Here is a 21,555-nt window from a genome sequence, read left to right on the forward strand (position 1 = left end):
ACGCTGGAGCTTACCAAACACCACTTTAATTAGACGGAGCCCGCGAGGGGGGCGTTTAGTTCCCGCGCACCAGGTGTCAATAATGACTGCCACGATCATTTATTTTGAAATTAATCTAACTATACAAAATGCCTATATATTACTAGTTTTGTTCAAAGGATCTTCTGAAGGGGGCGCTGCAACCAGCCAGTTCACCTTTAAAAGTCTACACAAGTGAGCCAACAAATAAAAATTAACTCTACTTTTAATTATCAAAACATATTTCAGTTTTATGTGCACAAACCAGTCCCAAACAGTTTTCATTTCCATGCACATTTGTTGATTTCCAAACCATCATTTTTAACATTTCTCACCACACATTCTTGCACAGGGTGCATCACGAAATTGCACCATCTTATTCATGTGACATATCTCTAATATCGCACTCTTGCATATTATTTACCTAGTTAAAACTCGGAGCAAAAATACTTTTAAATGTTGCAGCATTATGAAGCTTCCTCACAGGATCAAATATGATAATATCAAGGATTCTTTTAAAAATTAGAGTCAACATCATTTAACAAGATGAAATGAGCAGAAAGCTGTAAATTGTGATTGTGCAATGTGATAGTTTTTAACATATTTAATAGTTGTGTAAGGTTGTGTGTCTGCTATCTTCTAGGGATATGGCATATTTTTGCCCTTACTGTATTGTTGAAAGCAATTTGTTTCCTGCAAAAATATTAAATTTTAAATTTTATTGTTTTTTATCTTGGCAATTTGAGTTTTATTGTATTTTTAATCTAATGTAATCACATTAGATTTATTTCACTGTAGTTTTAAAATGAGGCATCACATGTATGTTGATATACATGTGCATAGACATATCTATATACTTAAAACAGCGGAAGAAGGTCTAGTGTCTGCTTCAGCTCCAGTCACACAAAATCCTTCCAGCAGGTTTGTGTAGACTTGTGACCTAATGAGTTTTAGAATGTGATCACTGTAAAAGAAGAAACATTTGTATGGAAACAACACTCTATCTCTCTCTCTCCTCCTGCTCTTGCTTTTCATCATCTGTCCATTATCCACCAACCGTCCAGCAGGTGGCAGTGTTCAGTCCATTTTAAGCACTTTTTAAAAATTTGTTTGAAATCACCATATAAATAAAATAACACGATAAACTATAATGAAAAAGGCTCATTTGGTGACTGAGCAAACGAATGGTTACTTAGGAGACAAACTACTCAATAAAAAATAGTTACCAATTATTTACCAGTCATTCATCAAAGTAAAATGTCAAAGTTTGGTTCAGCTTCTCAAATATGTCATCAGTTACTTTCTCAGTTGTTAACTTTATACAATGACAACTCACAACATAGGTTGCACCGAGGTGCCACGCCATGAGCACGGCTTAAACCTTACCCAACCCATGAGCAAGCACAGTGGTGGCAGTGGAAAGGAGAAACTTCCAAAGGGTTGTGATGTAAAATTATGATTTATTTTTTTGCCTTACAGATAGCCTGCCTAACACTTTTGCATGTAAACTCTAATTCTGTACAAAAATGCCCTTTGGTAACCTTAACCTAATGTGCTGGGCAGCTCCAGCTGCATTACTAACCGCATTGTCTCTGTCTTACAATACTCCGTTCATTCTTCAGAGAGAGTTTTCAGGGGAAAAGCAAATGTATTCGTATGTGTTCGATTGCTGCGCAACCCCACCCTGGCTGGGTGTACAAAAGATCACTTTCAGACCTGCTTTTCGGACACACATTCAAAATCTTGCTGTATTGATTTTGACTTTGCGTGCGTCTTCAAGGCCTCAAATTAAAAGCCTGTTATTTTGACAATCGGTCAATTCTCTGACTTTATTTCTACAAACAGCTTCAGATAGCTTGGTCTAAAATCCTTTTTGCCTCAACAGGGTTTTAAAAAAATGGACAAACCCTGAAGCAGACCAGACTCAGTCAGGTGATCATCTGCTTTGGCCACACAAACAAAATAAAAAGAACTGTCGTAACATGCAGTGATAGAAAGTGCTTTGCTTATGTTTTTGTACAACACCCAAGGGGAAAAAGTTGTACCATAGTCTCACCGTTTATATGTCGATGCATGTGCCACATTTGAGGGATTTCTGTAACTACACAGAGAGATAACTTTACCACTAGTGTTTACTGCACTCACACTTTGTGTGTATATGAAGCTGTATAACACCAGTGTTTGTGTTTGAATGATTTTCTTTTTGAACAGACATCCATCTTTGCATGCAGCTGTTGTTGGCAGTTCTCTCTGGCGTTCGGGTTCCTAATCGATGAACTCTGTTACTAAATGGAGCAAAGTGGAGCTGAACTCTGACATCTATCACAGGTGCAAAATGGTGTCAATATAAAGTGTAAATGCAGCTGTGTGCGCCTTGAGGCCACTGTGCTGACAAGTGACAGCACCGGCATTTGTAAAGCATCCTAAATCCACAGAACAAACAATATTCACGCCGGATTAAAACCTGTGAGAACTAAAAGGAGGCTTGATATTTTGTGCGGGAGCTCAGTGACATTTAGGTTCATTAGCGCGGTTAAAAATTAAACTTAAAGTTGGAAAAACAGATTGAATTCTGCTGGAGCCACATGAGGTTCAAACTGAACCCACAGAAGAAACATCCACTCCTATAAATAAGAACAACTCAGTTTATTATATAGCGCCAAAATCACAGCATCACTCGCCCACAAGGTGTTTTAGAAAGGTACGGTCTGACCTTACCCATCCCCGGAACAACCACACTGGCAACAGTGGAAAAGTCCAAACAATCAAGCAGTAAAGATCTTGGACCCATCACACACACACACACACACACACACACACACACACACACACACACACACACACACACACAAAGCAGGTGCAAATCTGTCTTGACTCACAAAGTTAATCAGTCACTTTGTTTTTGTCATTCTGATTTTAAACCATAAACAGCTTTGGCCCGTCCACAGTGCTCCAGCTGGAGATGCAGTTGGTTGTTTTCCTGACAGCCAACAGTTGGGTCCATAAGTATTTGGACAGTGACATGTTTTTGTAAAGTCTCTGTGCACCAACACAATCCAAGTTGAAATGAAATGTAGATTTTTTTTTTAGCTTTAATTCAAGGAAGAGAAGAAGACGTCAGTGCCGCATAGGCCCCAAGAACCACTGGAAATCATTGACATGCCTTGCGGAGATCTATGCTATATGAATTGAACTGAGACTCCAAGATGGGGCTGCACTATTTATCATTTCAGTATCGTCATTGCGATGTCCGCATGGCACATTGTACGATGTGAGATATTAATCAAGGCAAGCAAAATCAAATGTCACAACTTTTTTGTTGCTCGATTCAAAATAAAAACTCATGGTTTTCATCTTCCATGACTGATCTATAAGGGAGATCTGCTCTGATACAACATACAAAGAGCAACTGAGAAGTTCTGAGCCTGACCCAGAAAGAACAGGGTGCAGTTCTCCATCTTTCACATTCTGAGAAATCATTTAACCCAGCGCTTCAAAATTTCACACACACTCAAAAACTGATAGTCTCTCAGAGAATGGAAAAGATGGAGAACCATGCTCTACTGTTTCTGGCTCAGGCTCCAAAATTCTTGATCGCTCCTTGAGCTCCCTGCTCGACTTTAATTCAAGTGCTTTAATAAAAGAAAAAAAAATAAGTTCCCTGTCATACATCATAAGTAACTGGACAAACTAAATACAAGCATTATTAAAACTCATCACTTTTACAAATTATCTTTTTTAGACACGTCCAGAATCCACATCCAGACCTCAATCAACAGTGAAATGGAATCAATTCTTTCGATCGCTCATTCCTCCAGGTTTCGTGGAGATCTTTTGAGTAAAATGGCAAACAGTAATTTTCACACATCATCATCCCTGGGGGGAGATAAAAAGCTGAACATCAGCATTTGCTGTGAGCCGACACACTTCTGGAATTGGACAGAAACCGTCTGATCAGAAGATCACAAACTGAACAAATCATGTTTACAAGGTCAGAGCTGAATATTGGCACTAATGAATGAATGAAGGTCTTCAGCTTCCTGCTGGAAAATTAGGAAATAATTTGCTTTGTCTGTGTCGAGGAGCAGGAGGTCACAAAATACACGTACGTATGTACGTACACATGTGTGATTGATGACAGTAATTAGTGGAGTTCAGCAGTGGAAAACAGCAGAAACAGAAAAAACTTCCTAACGGACAGTTAATGTCAGACGTGTGAAAGACGGTGAACAGGAGAAGGAGGAGGACAATGGAAAATGACATGGTGTTTATTGTGGCTTTGCTTTTTTAAAGTACCATTTTCCATTTAAAAACAAAGAAAATGTTAACTTCTTCATGTCTCACATCTGTGTCAGTGGGAACAGCTTCACTGAAAACTCAGAAATTCTAAAAATTGGACAAATTTCCCTCAAACTGCATCTGTGGCTGCTGGAAAAAAAAAGAAGAAAATGATCAAAAGTGCTCAGAGAGCAAAGCGATGCCGGGGATGTAAATTTAATGTTGGTTTTTGACCTTGATCTTAAAGGATGATTAAAGCAGGTGGAGGTGGGGCACAGTCAGAACTGAGGAAAATCAGAATCACAACTTAAACTTTACCAACTTTTCCTTAATCAAAAAATATCAAATTCAACAAGTCTTTCTACTACATTCTAAGTTACAGCACTCTGAGGCAAACTGACAGAGGCGATCACGTGACCTTAGCCTCGCCTCTGGAATAAAGGTCAACTAAACAAGAAGGCGTTTAAACATCAAACTTTTCTTTAAGGGCAATTTTTCTTCATTACTTATTCAGTAATTCACAGGGCTGCAGAGATTTTCTTCACGTTTTTCTGAAGCGTCTCAGGTTTTATGTCTTGTTTCGGTAAGTTATACACCGGTGGGTCAAATAGAAGCTTGTGAGGAGCTGCTGAAAAGAAACGACTTTTATTCTTAAGTGGAGAAAACAGCTTAGTTCTTAAAAAATGCAGCACCTCTGAATGTCCTTTATACTCTCACCAACTTTGTAGGCGGGTACAGCTCGCTGTGGAGAGGATTTTAATATTGGAATTTATTCAACAGTCCAATAACAAAACAATGAACACAGTTTAAGAAATGATTTTATGTCTTTAAAACTGGAGCCATCATATCATGATCTCATCCAGAAAAAAAATCTGAATACACAAAAATAAGGAGGTGAAACATGACCATATTCATATTTCTAATAATGTCCAACCTTTCTGTGTTAAATACATGCCACAGACACAATTATCACCACACGATGCACCAATTTAACAGATTCAGTTTAGGACTTAATGGCGCTTATTTCAAATGTAACATTTAAATTATCTCCACCTATTCAGATCCAAATTACAACTGTGTGCAAATATATTTGCCCCTAAAATACGTGAAATTACTCAAGAAAAGTACTTTATTAACTTAAATATAAGACTGCATCTTTGTCTTAAAGCATATCTGAAAAATATGTGGTCGTCTTATAATCAGGGCCTTCTTATATTTGGGTCAATATGGGAATTAATCCCTGGATTCAGATCCCAAAATTGCAGTTTTACGAAAAACCAGTTATTGGGCTTGGGTGATCTTACTGATATATCAACAGAGACCAAAATAGAATCCATTGGTAGATAAAAAAAAAAATAAGTAAAGAAATTACATAAGTGAACAACCACAAAATAGTAAACAGAATCATTGTTTTCCTCTGTGATGGCAGTTGTAGGTTGCCCAGACTTTGGATCATCTTCAAGGCTCTCTGTACACCTCTTAAAGTTATTTGCTCAGTTTTGGACTGTTGATAAAACTTGAGCATCATCCCCATAATGCAGCAACCACATCAACATGAATTTCCTTGGAGGTCAAACCTTTCTTCTGCATGTTCCTGATGATACCTTTACCTTTTTGGTGTGCAAAATCTCATTCCTGCAGAGGGAAAGGGCTGATTTATACTTTTTGTTTTTGTAGAAACTGTTTCATAACAGATGGAAGTGAAAATATATCAGCAAGAGCGAAGGGGAAAGTTTACAAGACAGTAGTGAGACCAGCTATGTTGTACGGTTTAGAGACAGTGGCACTAACAAAAAGGCAGGAGGCGGAGCTGGAGGTGGCATAGCTGAAAATGGGTGCAATTCTCTTTGGGAATAACGAGAATGGACAGGATTAGGAATGAACATAGAGGGACAGCTCAGGTGGAACGGTTTGGAGACAAAGTCAGAGAGGTGAGACTGAGAGGGCTTGGACATGTGCAGAGGGAGAGAGAATACTGACCCACCTTTCGTCAAAAAAGTGACAGCTGCCAATCAGAATCGACTACGTCACTAAGCCCCGCCCCCTCTATGACGTCACAGCCAATCAGAATAGATGATGTCACTATGTCCCGCCCCTAAACCCCTCCCCTAGACCCGCCTCCAAGCCCCGCCCCTTATGACATCACAGCCAATCATAATCGATGACGTCACTATGTCCCACCCCTAAGCCCCACCTAGTCCCGCCTCCGAGCCCCCGCCCCCTTATGACGTCACATCCAATCAGAGTCGATGACGTCAGTATGTCCCGCCCCTAAGCCCCGCCCCCGGCTCCTCCCCTAGTTCCGCCCCTGGCTCCATCCCTAGCCCCACCCCCAAGCTCCTCCCCCTGCTTTGTATTCATTTATTTATGTTAATTCTAGAAATCAAGTCAGAGCTCCCTGAAGAAGTTCGAAGGCTGGAAGCCCCGACTTCACCACGCAGATGTAAGTACAGCGAACGAGATTAAATCACGGTTAAAACTCTGGAATAACCCGATTTTTTCTGTCACAGCCCATGAAGAAGCGGGTCAGCGGGAGAGACCCGTAAAACGATCCGCGGATGTACACGGTAAGGAGTCGGAGTTTATGTATTTATTTATTTTAAATATTTAATAACTAACGATTTTCTCTTTTTTCAGCAGGCGGTGGAGGGAGACCGTCTATTTTCCACCGACACGCAAGGCCCAAAGATATTCTGAGCTGGGATTAACCTCATCACGCAACTTTCTTGAAAATGTGTAGTCTGTTTTTATTTTTTTCTCTTATTCCGATGGAACGGGAGAATTCATTTGAAGAGGTATATTAATTGAATTTCTTGAGGTAGATTCTTCCTGCTACAGATTTTAAAAGATGGAAGGAGAGAATTCACATCGGGAAAATAACTTCGGACGTGTATTGGATTTAAACGCTTCAATAATCGATTCAGCGGGGAGCGCTCCTGGAGCAGATGGCCCATTACCTGAGGCGTTAAATTCGCCGCCTCGAAATAACATCGAGTCCGGAGAGGGACTTTTAAGCCGTGTTCGTTTAACACCGTTAAATGAGGCTCTTAACAATTTGGCGGCTGAACGAGAATCGGAAGAAATTAACCCCTACATCATTTCTGCGATTAACGCTATAAATTCGACGGTCCAGTCTGATACTGAAGAGCCCCCTGACCCCCCGCACACCCCGCCTCCAGACGAGGCCGGTCCCGCGGCGTTGAACCAGGTACGCCTGACTCCGCTAAATAATGCCATAAACCTCCTCGCGTGTGAAGTTAATCCTCACGTCCAATCCGCGGTGGATGAATTAAATCAAACGCCTAACGACGCTCGCACTTTTTCACCTTTAAGAAGTCCCTCCCCGCGCAATGCGCACGGAGAAGAGATTTTAAACAGAGCTCGTTTAACCCCGATAAACGCAGCGATCTCTGTTTTGACGGAAGGCGGGGATGATGCACGACCGGGGTCCAGCCGGCACTCTCCCATGACGGGCGGTGGGGCTGCTAACGTCATCAGGAGACCTGCTTTTAACAATATCGAAATCAGGCTGCCTCTAAATTTCCAGCGCGCCGACGAAATTCCCGACTACGCGGAATTTTACCGTAACGTCGTAGGGACTCTCCAGAACTCGGTCGAAAAGGCTTTAACACACGCCAGGGCCGGGGACTTTATCCAAATGGAGATTCGTGGGGACTCAGTCTACAACGAGGCCGCTTTGATCAGCTCATATAACGACGCGGGCGATGTGACGGGCTTCCAAAATCTGTTAGAACGATTGATACAATCGAATTCCAACGTTTTATCCGACGAGTCTCTGGAATTAGTGGTCCAAGTCATCCGCAACCAGAACGGCGCAGGGAAGCGCAGAATAGATGACCTCCTCCATCACGAGGTTCTGAGGAAAAAATCCAAATGCCTTAATATCGTGTATAATCCTGACAACAGTTTATGTTTCGCGATAAACCTCGTTCAGTTATTGAATCCTCATCTGAGTACGCACGAGGCGGAGCAGCGCGGACTGGCGTTACAAAATAGCCTCGGATTAACGGAAGCTACGCCGGTATCTTTAGAGCAGGTGGGAAAATTTGAAAACGCTCTGGGTTGTAAAATTGTGGTGTTTTTCAGAGCCGAAGGGGAGAGAAAGCTGACAAAATTCCAGACAGGAATACCGGCGCAGCAGAAAACTCTTTTCGTTTTTGTGTTTAATAATCATTTTTACGGAATCATCGATTTAAAGAGATTTTTGGGAGTGAAATATGTATGTAAGTTCTGCTTTGAGGGGTACAATAACCACGCCTCCCATAATTGTCCGTCATATTGTAAAATTTGTGAATCCGCGCAGTGTTACGAGAAAAATAACCCGGTATTCTGCAGCGAATGTAACAAGAAGTGTCGCTCTCCCACCTGTTACAGCCTGCATAAACAGCCGAAGTATCGTCCTTCCGCCGGTAAGTTCGTTAATGTGTGTGATAACAGAAAACAATGCTCTCGATGTAAACGCGAGTATTACATAGCGTTTTCTAAAAACAGCGCTCCGCACGTGTGTAAGCAGAAGAGGTGTCATATATGCGGCGAGGCTCTCCAGGAGCCGAGCGAGGGTCACCTCTGCTATATGACCCCGCTCAAAGCTGAAGAGACGCATTCAGAGAAATATGTTTTTTATGATTTTGAAACGTATGTCGCTAATAACGGGGAACACGTATCGTTTTACGTCAGCGCTGTAACAAAGACGGGTGATTTTTGGAGCGCATGGGGGACAGACTGCGTAGCCCGCTTCTTTAAACATTTTAGAACGAGAAAATTCAAAGAATACGTGTTCATCGCTCACAACTCAAAAGGTTTTGACGGCTATTTGCTTCTAAAGTATTTAGTCCAGCAGGGCGTAACTCCCGCTGTGATTATGACCGGGAGTAAACTATTACTCATGACAGACGCCGCCTTTAAACAGAAATATATAGATTCGTTATCTTTCCTTACAATGCGCTTATCTCAGATGCCTAAAGCCCTGGGAATCCGGCTGAAAGACGAAATCGTCTGCAAAGGCTACTTTCCGCACCTGTTCAGTTCAGAAAAAAATCTGAACTATGTCGGCCCGTACCCGGACTCAGCGGCTTACGGGGTCGCAAATATGTCAGAGGGAGAAAGAGAGGAATTTAACGCGTGGTACGTGCGGAAAAAAAATGCAATTTTCGATTTTAAAGCCGAGGCCGTTATGTATTGTGATAACGATACAAAATCCTGGCTGCAGCCTGCTCCAAATTTATGTCTGAATTCATCGCTGAAACACTCGTGGATCCTTTTACCTGCGTTACAATCACCTCGGCGTGTATGAAAGTCTTCCAAACTAACTTTCTTGCTCCAAAAACGCTGGCGATCCCCTCCGTCGACAATTATAGAACTAAGCATAAAAAATATTCGGACATGGCCGTGCAATGGTTAGAATGGGTTGCTGAGACGCAAAACATTATCATCGATCATGCTCTAAACAGGGGCGAGAAAAAAATAGGAGGTTATTATGTTGATGGGTATGCCCGGATTGACGGCCGGATAAAAGTGTGGGAGTTTCTCGGGTTTCGGGCTCATCAAAGCCATCGTGTACCCGCCCCGGGGGCTAAAATTCCCCGTCCTCCCACACAGAACTCCTCACGGTAAACTGGTGTTTACTCTGTCGCACCTGCGCTGATGAAAATAATCAAGCTGGAGCGTGCACACACAGTCAGCAGCAGAGAGCTCTGTCTGGGACTTGGACGACCCCGGAATTCCACAAAGCTCTGGATACAGGCTATGCTGTAGCTAAGATTTTTGAAGTCTGGCATTTTGAGGAAAAAAGTGATAAAATCTTTGAGGGGTACATAAACACCTTCTTAAAACACAAGCAGGAAGCCTCTGGTTTCCCTCCCGAATTTGATAAAGACCCCGAGAGCAGAGAAAAATATATCACGGACTACTGGCTGAATCAGAAGATTCGTTTAGACCCAGAAAAAATCAGTCACAATCCGGCAAAACGACAGATGGCTAAGATCTGTCTCAACTCCTTCTGGGGGAAATTCGCCCAGAGGGCAAATCTGACGCAGACCGCGCTCATTAAAAACGCTGACGATCTGTTCAGGTATCTGTTTTCTGAAGAGTACGAGGTCACATATCTAACATTCCTCAGCAGTCAGGCGGCTATGGTTCAATGGAGGTACGGCCCGCGGTACGTCAGCCGACCGGGTAAAACCGTCAATATTTTCATTGCGGCGTTTACAACGGTGTACGCGCGTTTGACCTTGTACGGTTTTATGGAGGCTGTGGCAAATCCTGACAGGATTCTGTATTATGATACCGATAGCCTGATTTACGTTTGTAGGCGGGGTGAAACCCCGCTGCCTACCGGTAATTATCTGGGGCAGCTCACCGACGAGTTGAACGGCGACGTCATCACAGAGTTTGCAGCAGCGGGACCTAAACGTTACGCATATAAAACCGCACGAGGTAAAACGGTCATGCGTGTGAAGGGGATCACTCAAACCCACGAAAGCTGTCAGAAAATAAACTTTGACAGCGTCAAAGATCTGGTCGAGGGTTATATAAAAGATCCCGCCCTCGCTGCATCTATCATAACGCCGCAGCAGGGAATTAAACGTCATAAAAGCAGTTTCAGTTTGACAAACGTGTCATTTCAAAAATCCTTCAGGGTGGTGTATGACAAGCGGCGTCTTTTAAAGGACGGGGAAACCGAACCGTTCGGATTTTGAAACATGTCTCACTCGGGAAATACGGTGGAGATTGACCCCAGACTTCAGCTCCCATTCTCCTGTCTCATCGTTGGACCGAGTGGTTCGGGAAAGACTGTGTTTGTGAAAACATTGCTGGAAAATTGTAGCCACGCTATGAGATATGTGCCTGACAACATTGTATGGCTGTATACGTCTGAACAACCTCTGTATTCTGAACTGAAGAATAAAATATTAAATTTGTAAGAGGACTCCCTGACTCATTTCTGGACGACAGCCTTTTCCCTGAAGGTCAGAGCCATCTGGTTATTTTGGACGATCTCATCTTTCAAGCAACGGATCATCCTGAAGTTGTAAGAATTTTCACCCAGTACAGACATCACCGGAATATGAGCGTCATCATGATCACACAGAACGTGTTTCATAAAGGGAAATACAGTCGAACCATCAGTTTGAATTGTAATTATATGGTGCTGTTTAAAAACCCCAGAGACAAGTTACAGATGAACATTCTGGCTCAGCAAATGTTTCCCGGCAGAAAACAATTTTTGGGGGGGGCTCTTGATGATGCTACGAGCGTACCTTACGGGTATTTATTACTGGATTGCACGCAGGAGTGTCCAGATCAGTTCAGACTGAGATCGGGATTACTCCCGCACGAGTGGCCCACAGTTTATTTACAGAAAGATAAACGGACATGAGCTCTCTTTTAAAAAGGAACGACCCCGCTCTTAAAGCGCTAATCAGAGCCGGGGCGAGGGAGCGTCACTACAGCCTGAAGACCTGCAGGCCGGAACTTCTGAAAACTTTATCCGAGATCGCTTTGAATATATTAAAGGGGAATATCGCCTTGAGCGACTCTCAATTCCGTGCCTTGAAAAAACGAGAAAGAGTTTTACGTCTTCTGGCCGACAGAAAAACCAGTTATAAAAAGAAGCGGGGAGCGTTGATTCAGACGGGCGGCTTTCTCCTGCCTCTGCTCGCCGCGGCCCTGCCCGTTATAACGAGTCTAATAGTACCCAGAGGATAATGGCGTTCAAAGCGGCGCAAAAGATGTTTTTACTCACTCCACAGCAGATGCTTCAACTCGGTCATTCCGTTCCGCCGAGCGGAAATAACATCAGACAAACGGCGGAAAATGATTTAGACTCGCGAATGCGAGGTATACTGGAAGAACGTACTCACTCTCCTTATGAAAAAATTAAAAATTATGAGGCTCTGCTGCAGCGCTATTTAACCCTGATCAAGCAGGGGGAACTCGAATCACGCCTTTCACCCCCGCAAGAGACTCGCGTCGCTAAGCAACCTGAGGAGGAGGCGGTGGAGGAGGAGGATGAGACTGTCACAGAGGTCCTGAAGAATATCCCCTCCAGAGAGCGTAGAAACGCTGAATATATTATGAGGAAATTATCGAAGGGTGATACGCGCTGGAGTCCGTCGGGGGAATTTATTTACAAGGGGAAAGTCGTGAGGGGGTCTCACGCCATAGATCTTATGAAACATCTCGGATCCTCGTTCAAGAAATCGAGCCCCCCTACAGGCTGGGTGAAGTTCCTCAATATTTTACAGGAGCGGAACATTCCGGTGGCGTGCGTATCAAACCCGCAAGCCCGCGAGCAGTTTCAGAAGCTTAAAAAAGGCCGGAGCAGCTCGCCGGATGAATCCCTTCTTTTAACCGATTCGCCGGCCAGGAAGAAACTTAAGAAAAAAAGACTTCCAACGCTGGGAAGGTTTCTCACCATAAAAGGAGGGTATCGAATTAAAACTGACTGGATATTATGATCAAGATTCTTTAAAATACATCGCAGTCAGTCACGTTTTTGTATATTGTTACTAATAAAACACCGACTGAAACTCATCTCCGGCCTTCATCACTTTTATTAGGTATACGGTTTAAAAAACAACTTTCAACACTTCTCTACTTAATAACAACGATGCAAAAAAAATGAAAAACATTAAAGGTATGATCGGGGGTGCATTTTCTACACATCCGGTACATTTTTCACAAAAAAACACATAAAAAAATCAAAGGTCAAAGGTCAAAGCTTCTTTCTACGTTTAAAAACGGGGGTTTACATTATGCAAACGCGATAAAACTTTAAAGGTATGATCGGAAGGCCGCTCTCACACATCCACCCCGTTTTCAGGCGGAAAAAAAAACACATAAAAAATCAAAGGTCAAAGCTTCTACGTTTAAAAACGGGGGTTTACATTATGCAAACGCGATAAAACTTTAAAGGTATGATCGGAAGGCCGCTCTCACACATCCACCCCGTTTTCAGGCGGAAAAAAACATAAAAAAAATCAAAGGTCAAAGCTTCTTTCTACGTTTAAAAACGGGGGTTTACATTATGCAAACGCGATAAAACTTTAAAGGTATGATCGGAAGGCCGCTCTCACACATCCATCCCGTTTTCAGGCGAAAAAAAAAACATTAAAAAATCAAAAGGTCAAAGCTTCTTTCTACGTTTAAAAACGGGGTTTACATTATCCAAACGCGATAAAACTTTAAAGGTATGATCGGAAGGCCGCTCTCACACATCCATCCCGTTTTCAGGCGAAAAAAAAAAACACATAAAAAAATAGGAACGCCGGTTAACACAAGCCGTGACAATATTTAAACTCATGCAGAGGCCCTGCTAGCTGGTTACAGGAGGTATTGCAGCTTTTCTTAAGGCAATAACGATATCTTTTCACAAAATCAGAAACCAAATCATCGTTCGCGATAGTATTTTCGGAGTATAAAGACACCACGTCCCGGTACCCCTTACCAAAAAATAGTACTTATAAGTATATAAAAAGTAAACTAGAAGTATACTTGAAACATACTTGCATATACTACTTTTTGGTAAGGGACAACTTCCCACTGGCTCTGTTATACAGATAATACACGCAGTGTTGTCCGCATACGTCGGATAACTCGTGCTGAAGCTGCTTGTCGTGATACAGAATGTTTCAATTTTCCAGCAATGTTTTCACAAACACAGTCTTTCCCGAACCACTCGGTCCAACGATGAGACAGGAGAATGGGAGCTGAAGTCTGGGGTCAATCTCCACCGTATTTCCCGAGTGAGACATGTTTCAAAATCAGAATGGTTCGGTTTCCCCGTCCTTTAAAAGACGCCGCTTGTCATACACCACCCTGAAGGATTTTTGAAATGACACGTTTGTCAAACTGAAACTGCTTTTATGACGTTTAATTCCCTGCTGCGGCGTTATGATAGATGCAGCGAGGGTGGGATCTTTTATATAACCCTCGACCAGATCTTTGACGCTGTCAAAGTTTATTTTCTGACAGCTTTCGTGGGTTTAAGTGATCCCCTTCACACGCATGACCGTTTTACCTCGTGCGGTTTTATATGCGTAACGTTTAGGTCCCGCTGCTGCAAACTCTGTGATGACGTCGCCGTTCAATTCGTCGGTGAGCTGCCCCAGATAATTACCGGTAGGCAGCGGGGTTTCACCCCGCCTACAAACGTAAATCAGGCTATCGGTATCATAATACAGAATCCTGTCAGGATTTGCCACAGCCTCCATAAAACCGTACAAGGTCAAACGTGCGTACGCCGTTGTAAACGCCGCAATGAAAATATTGACGGTTTTACCCAGTCGGCTGACGTACCGCGGGCCGTACCTCCATTGAACCATAGCCGCCTGACTGCTGAGGAATGTTAGATATGTGACCTCGTACTCTTCAGAAAACAGATACCTGAACAGATCGTCAGCGTTTTTAATGAGCGCGGTCTGCGTCAGATTTGCCCTCTGGGCGAATTTCCCCCAGAAGGAGTTGAGGCAGATCTTAGCCATCTGTCGTTTTGCCGGATTGTGACTGATTTTTTCTGGGTCTAAACGAATCTTCTGATTCAGCCAGTAGTCCGTGATATATTTTTCTCTGCTCTCAGGGTCTTTATCAAATTCGGGAGGGAAACCAGAGGCTTCCTGCTTGTGTTTTAAGAAGGTGTTTATGTACCCCTCAAAGATTTTATCACTTTTTTCCTCAAAATGCCAGACTTCAAAAATCTTAGCTACAGCATAGCCTGTATCCAGAGCTTTGTGGAATTCCGGGGTCGTCCAAGTCCCAGACAGAGCTCTCTGCTGCTGACTGTGTGTGCACGCTCCAGCTTGATTATTTTCATCAGCGCAGGTGCGACACAGAGTAAACACCAGTTTACCGTGAGGAGTTCTGTGTGGGAGGACGGGGAATTTTAGCCCCCGGGGCGGGTACACGATGGCTTTGATGAGCCAGAAATAAGTCCTGGGGTCTCGGAAATTTCTCTCGATAATTTCCGGATGCCCCGTGGGATATGTGAAATTTACGTTAACGTAAGGATACAGCGAGGTCACGTCGACGTAATAGACCCTCTCATCTTGCTTAGCCGTGTACCTCAGACGGGCCGCGCAAGTCCGACCGCCGTATAAAGCGTTGCGAGGTTCGAGGGGCGGCGGTAACCCCCTGCGGGCGAGGAAACACCGAACGCTCTCATCCCTCAGCCTCATTTCAAGCCATTGATGCTCCCAAATTATGCTGAGGGTGACGCCCGGCATAGCCCGCAGAAAGGCTATTTTTTTCTGACACGCGGCGTGGAGCTCTCCAAATGAGGTGTTTGTGAGAGGGTTTATTTCGTGCTGTGTAAAACACCTTGCACACCCGTGGTAAAAACACCCGAGAAACTCCCACACTTTTATCCGGCCGTCAATCCGGGCATACCCATCAACATAATAACCTCCTATTTTTTTCTCGCCCCTGTTTAGAGCATGATCGATGATAATGTTTGCGTCTCAGCAACCATTCTAACCATTGCACGGCCACGTCCGAATATTTTTTATGCTTCGTTCTATAATTGTCGACGGAGGGGATCGCCAGCGTTTTTGGAGCAAGAAAGTTAGTTTGGAAGACTTTCATACACGCCGAGGTGATTGTAACGCAGGTAAAAGGATCCACGAGTGTTTCAGCGATGAATTCAGACATTTATTTGGAGCAGGCTGCAGCCAGGATTTTTGTATCGTTATCACAATACATAACGGCCTCGGCTTTAAAATCGAAAATTGCGTTTTTTTCCGCACGTACCACGCGTTAAATTCCTCTCTTTCTCCCTCTGACATATTTGCGACCCCGTAAGCCGCTGAGTCCGGGTACGGGCCGACATAGTTCAGATTTTTTTCTGAACTGAACAGGTGCGGAAAGTAGCCTTTGCGGACGATTTCGTCTTTCAGCCGGATTCCCAGGGCTTTAGGCATCCGAGATAAGCGCATTGTAAGGAAAGATAACGACTCTATATATTTCTGTTTAAAGGCGGCGTCTGTCATGAGTAATAGTTTACTCCCGGTCATAATCACAGTGGGGGTTACGCCCTGCTGGACTAAATACTTTAGAAGCAAATAGCCGTCAAAACCTTTTGAGTTGTGAGCGATGAACACGTATTCTTTGAATTTTCTCGTTCTAAAATGTTTAAAGAAGCGGGCTACTCAGTCTGTCCCCCATGCGCTCCAAAATCACCCGTCTTTGTTACAGCGCTGACGTAAAACGGTACATGTTCCCCGTTATTATCGACATACGTTTCAAAATCATAAAAAACATATTTCTCTGAATGCGTCTCTTCAGCTTTGAGCGGGGTCATATAGCAGAGGTGACCCTCGCTCGGCTCCTGGAGAGCCTCGCCGCATATATGACACCTCTTCTGTTTACACACGTGCGGAGCGCTGTTTTTAGAAAACGCTATGTAATACTCGCGTTTACATCGAGAGCATTGTTTTCTGTTATCACACACATCAACGAACTTACCGGCGGAAGGACGATACTTCGGCTGTTTATGCAGGCTGTAACAGCTGGGAGAGCGACACTTCTTGTTACATTCGCTGCAGAATACAGGGTTATTTTTCTCGTAACACTGCGTGGATTCACAAATTTTACAATATGACGGACAATTATGGGAGGCGTGGTTATTGTACCCCTCAAAGCAGAACTTACATACATATTTCACTCCCAAAAATCTCTTTAAATCGATGATTCCGTAAAAATGATTATGAAACAGAAAAACGAAAAGAGTTTTCTGCTGCGCCGGTATTCCTGTCTGGAATTTTGTCAGCTTTCTCTCCCCTTCGGCTCTGAAAAACACCACAATTTTACAACCCAGAGCGTTTTCAAATTTTCCCACCTGCTCTAACGCTACCGGCGTAGCTTCCGTTAATCCGAGGCTATTTTGTAACGCCAGTCCGCGCTGCTCCGCCTCGTGCGTACTCAGATGAGGATTCAATAACTGAACGAGGTTTATCGCGAAACAAACTGTTGTCAGGATTATACACGATATTAAGGCATTTGGATTTTTTCCTCAGAACCTCGTGATGGAGGAGGTCATCTATTCTGCGCTTCCCTGCGCCGTTCTGGTTGCGGATGACTTGGACCACTAATTCCAGAGACTCGTCGGATAAAACGTTGGAATTCGATTGTATCAATCGTTCTAACAGATTTTGGAAGCCCGTCACATCGCCCGCGTCGTTATATGAGCTGATCAAAGCGGCCTCGTTGTAGACCGAGTCCCCACGAATCTCCATTTGGATAAAGTCCCCGGCCCTGGCGTGTGTTAAAGCCTTTTCGACCGAGTTCTGGAGAGTCCCTACGACGTTACGGTAAATTTCCGCGTAGTCGGGAATTTCGTCGGCGCGCTGGAAATTTAGAGGCAGCCTAATTTCGATATTGTTAAAAGCAGGTCTCCTGATGACGTTAGCAGCCCCACCACCCGTCATGGGAGAGTGCCGGCTGGACCCCGGTCGTGCATCATCCCCGCCTTCCGTCAAAACAGAGATCGCTGCGTTTATCGGGGTTAAACGCGCTCTGTTTAAAATCTCTTCTCCGTGTGCATTGCGCGGGGAGGGACTTCTTAAAGGTGAAAAAGTGCGAGCGTCGTTAGGCGTTTGATTTAATTCATCCACCGCGGCTTGGACGTGAGGATTAACTTCACACGCGAGGAGGTTTACGGCATTATTTAGCGGAGTCAGGCGTACCTGGTTCAACGCCGCGGGACCGGCCTCGTCTGGAGGCGGGGTGTGCGGGGGGTCAGGGGGCTCTTCAGTATCAGACTGGACCGTCGAATTTATAGCGTTAATCGCAGAAAGGATGTAGGGTTAATTTCTTCCGATTCTCGTTCAGCCGCCAAATTGTTAAGAGCCTCATTTAACGGTGTTAAACGAACACGGCTATAAAGTCTCTCTCCAGACTCGATGTTATTTCGAGGGCGGCGAATTTAACGCCTCAGGTAATGGGCCATCTGCTCCAGTGAGCGCTCCCCGCTGAGTCGATTATTGAAGCGTTTAAATCCAATACACGTCCGAAGTTATTTTCCCGATGTGAATTCTCTCCTTCCATCTTTTAAAATCTGTAGCAGGAAGAATCTACCTCAAGAAATTCAATTAATATACCTCTTCAAATGAATTCTCCCGTTCCATCGGAATAAGAGAAAAAATAAAAAATAAAAACAGACTACACATTTTCAAGAAAGTTGCGAGATGAGGTTAATCCCAGCTCAGAATATCTTCGAGCCTTGCGTGTCGGTGGAAAATAGACGGTCTCCCTCCACCGCCTGCTGAAAAAAGAGAAAATCGTTAGTTATTACATATTTAAAATAAATAAATACATAAACTCCGACTCCTTACGTGTACATCCGCGGATCGTTTTACGGGCTCTCCCGCTGACCCGCTTCTCCATGGGCTGTGACAGAAAAAATCGGGTTATTCCAGAGTTTTAACCGTGATTTAATCTCGTTCGCTGTACTTACATCTGCGTGGTGAAGTCGGGGCTTCAGCCTTCGAACTTCTTCAGGGAGCTCTGACTTGATTTCTAGAATTAACATAAATAAATGAATACAAGCATCACCCTCGCAGCGGATATTCTGTACTATTTCAAATATATTACCGAGGACGGGTCCGAACGCGCTCTGGACCGTCTGCGTGGTTTTGTCTAAAAAAAAAAAGACAGTTTCATACGGCGTGCATCATTTAAAAACACTCATTTCTATCAAAACAGATTACTTAAATTCACTTACCCTGAAGCTGATGCGGTTTTCGCACTCTGCTCGAAGACAAGAAAACTTAATTAAACAACATGTTTTCAGGATTTTTTTTCCGCAAATTTATTCTATTTTATACCCATAGCTGGGGGTCCAGCATCTTCACTCTTCACCGGCCGTAGTGGAATGCCTCGCTGACGGTTCGTTCCCGGACGTGAGTGAGAAGGAGCTTTGTTCATTGTTCGGGGGCTCGGTGCAGCATCTCCGCTCAGCGTGGTGTCCCGCGCCCCATGTATCGGATCGGCTAATATCTTAAAAGAAAACATCAATTTGGCGTGAGTGATAAGGAGCTTTGTTGATTGAAACATCCTTTGGTCGTGAGTGATTAAGGAGCTTTGTTCATTGTTCTTCTTCGGTTCATCACCTCGGGGCAGCATCTCCGCTCAGCGGGTGTCCGCCACACCACACACACACACACACACACACGCACACACACAGACACAGTTATCGTCTGCACAGGTTTTACAGCCGTGGGGTCATGTTCCGCGAGCGGCTCTATGCGTGGGTAGTTGACCGTCTTGCTGCAAAGACCTTACAAGCCGAGAGACGGCTATTTGTTCCATTCTTAATTTACGAATTAAAAAACAGAAAAGGAAACGTACTAATTTAAGAATTAAAAATATTAAAGGGGCATTAAATAATAGACACTGATTTATGTTTATTATTTCAGAATTAGTTAATTCTTTAATACATTAAAAAGATCTAGGTATTTTTAATCATTCTTTAATTCATGAAATAAAATGACATTAAAATATTAGACCCTGGGTGGGAGGGGAGGTATGGCTTGGAGGCGGTGCTTGGGCGGGTTAGGGGAGGAGCCAGGGGCGGAACTAGGGGAGGAGGCTGGGGTCGGGGCTTAGGGGCGTGACATACTGACGTCATCGACTCTGATTGGATGTGACGTCATAATGGGGGCGGGGCCGGAGGCGGGACTAGGGGTGGGGGCTAGGGGTGGGACATAGTGACGTCATCGATTATGATTAGCTGTGAACGTCATAAGGGGCAGGGCTGGAGGCGGGGCTAGGGGAGGGGTTTATGGGGCAGGACATAGTGACATCATCGATTCTGATTGGCAGCTGTCACTTTTTTGACGAAAGGTGGGTCAGTATTCTCTCTAGAGGGTATACAGGTAGAAGGATGGTGAGGATGGAGCCATCAGGCAGGAGGAGAAGAGGGAGGCCAAAGAGAGGTTTGTGGGATGTGCTGAGAGGACTATGTAGGTGGTTGGGTGAGACAGAGAGATACAGGAACAGGGTGACAAGGAAACCATGGATCTGCTGTGTGCCCCTAACAGGAGCAGCTGAAATAAGAAGGGTATCAGGTTCTGTCAAGGATTCAGTGGGGTAACTCAGACAATGGAATTTCATGGAAAACTGATTCATATCTGCCACTCATATTTTGCCACCGAGATATGAGATGAAAGTATATCTCGTTTTATATCATTCACACTACTGAACATTTTAAAAGCAAAGCAGAAGACACCCACCTGCTGTGGATCATCTTTCACTGATGTGACTTTGCTTGTCAGCAGACAGCATCTGGGTTCACGGCAGGACTCAGACGCTCAGATGAATTTAAGTCTGATCAGAGGGATCAACACAGACCAATAGCAGCAGCAGCATCCTGCACCGAGGAGGAGAAAAGAAGGAAGAAGCACCAAAATCTTTGCGATACAGAGCAGATGGATCTTAAAAAATAATAATAATCTTGTGAGAGATGAAATAACGTTGCATGTCTAACTCATTTAGCAAATGTGTTGATTTGCAGAATTCTTCATCAAGACATTGGGAGTTTCCGCTTTCTCCAGTGATTAAAATTAAAATAAATAAATAAAGGGAATTCTGTGTCTAACATTTACTAAATCTGTTCCTGGATCAGCTGAGTAGAAACAAATACTGATCTGTGTGATATTCTGAGGACGGAGTGTAATCGACTGGTAAATTGAGTCTCACCTTCTGCTCAGATCCTTCTTCACCACGATGGTCTGGGACAGCATCTGTAAAACAGAAGCTCAGAACTATCTGTCAATCTCACGCCATTACGCCAACTCATTATTTTAATGAAAGTTTGTGAAGGGGGTGCACCAAAGAACAACCAGTTAAATTCTGGTGCAGATTCACTCATGCACAGTGCAGTTAAGTGACTGGTCTGTGTTGTGCGTCCATGGTGATATGACCTTACTTGGTGCGCTGGTGGAATGTTGTCTCCTGTCAACTCTGGTCCTGGGTTCTTTGTTCTGAAGTGGGCGTGTTTTGGGCAATGGTCTTCCTCACTTGCAGGCTGGTTGGTGGCATCTGTGGTGCATTTGGTAGCTCATGTTGAAGTCAAGATGCCTCAGCCAATGTGGGGAGGGGCACTGGAGGGGTGTGTCCGTCTTGTGTCCCAGCAGAATGTAGGTGGTGCTTGACTGTTCTGGAGTTGATCAGTGACTTTACCATCTTGAATACCAGCAGCTTTAGTTTGTAGTCCAAATCTAAAAAAAAAAAAAAAAAAAAACC

At 43.9% G+C, this 21,555-nt stretch overlaps 1 long non-coding RNA gene across 1 annotated transcript; it reads right to left on the reverse strand.

The window, feature by feature from the left end:
- Nucleotides 1–5,008: 5,008 nt before the first annotated feature.
- On the reverse strand, nt 5,009–21,555 carry LOC117529634. Its single transcript, XR_004566055.1, has 3 exons — nt 21,010–21,555; nt 20,544–20,680; nt 5,009–5,931 (listed from the first exon to the last, which is right to left on the reverse strand). It is a non-coding gene; the product is annotated as an uncharacterized LOC117529634 (long non-coding RNA).

This window comes from Thalassophryne amazonica, chromosome 17 (genome assembly GCF_902500255.1).
Source record: "Thalassophryne amazonica chromosome 17, fThaAma1.1, whole genome shotgun sequence".
Classification (NCBI taxonomy): Eukaryota; Metazoa; Chordata; class Actinopteri; order Batrachoidiformes; family Batrachoididae; genus Thalassophryne; species Thalassophryne amazonica.